Source organism: Plasmopara halstedii (assembly GCF_900000015.1).
Source record: "Plasmopara halstedii genome assembly, contig: Scaffold_1211, whole genome shotgun sequence".
NCBI lineage: Eukaryota > Oomycota > Peronosporomycetes > Peronosporales > Peronosporaceae > Plasmopara > Plasmopara halstedii.
The window spans coordinates 1,365,550-1,365,784 of NW_020188126.1; positions in this window are offsets into that span (position 1 = coordinate 1,365,550).

A 235-nucleotide genomic window follows, 5' to 3' on the forward strand; every position below is an offset into this window, starting at 1 on the left:
AATGCACGTACCCACGATTTCTGATTAGCCGTTCCTTTGTTTTAGCTACGACGGGGACAATCGAAGATGTCTCCTCCTCAGATCCTGCTTCGTAGAGTAGCTGCTCGCTGTGTCGGAGGGTGCCTTAATATTCTTGACGTGTTGGGTCACGGTCACGACATTGGCCAACGTATGAATACACGATATCCTTTGGTCTCGTCGCTGCGACCCACGATGATACCAATCTGCGCCCGAT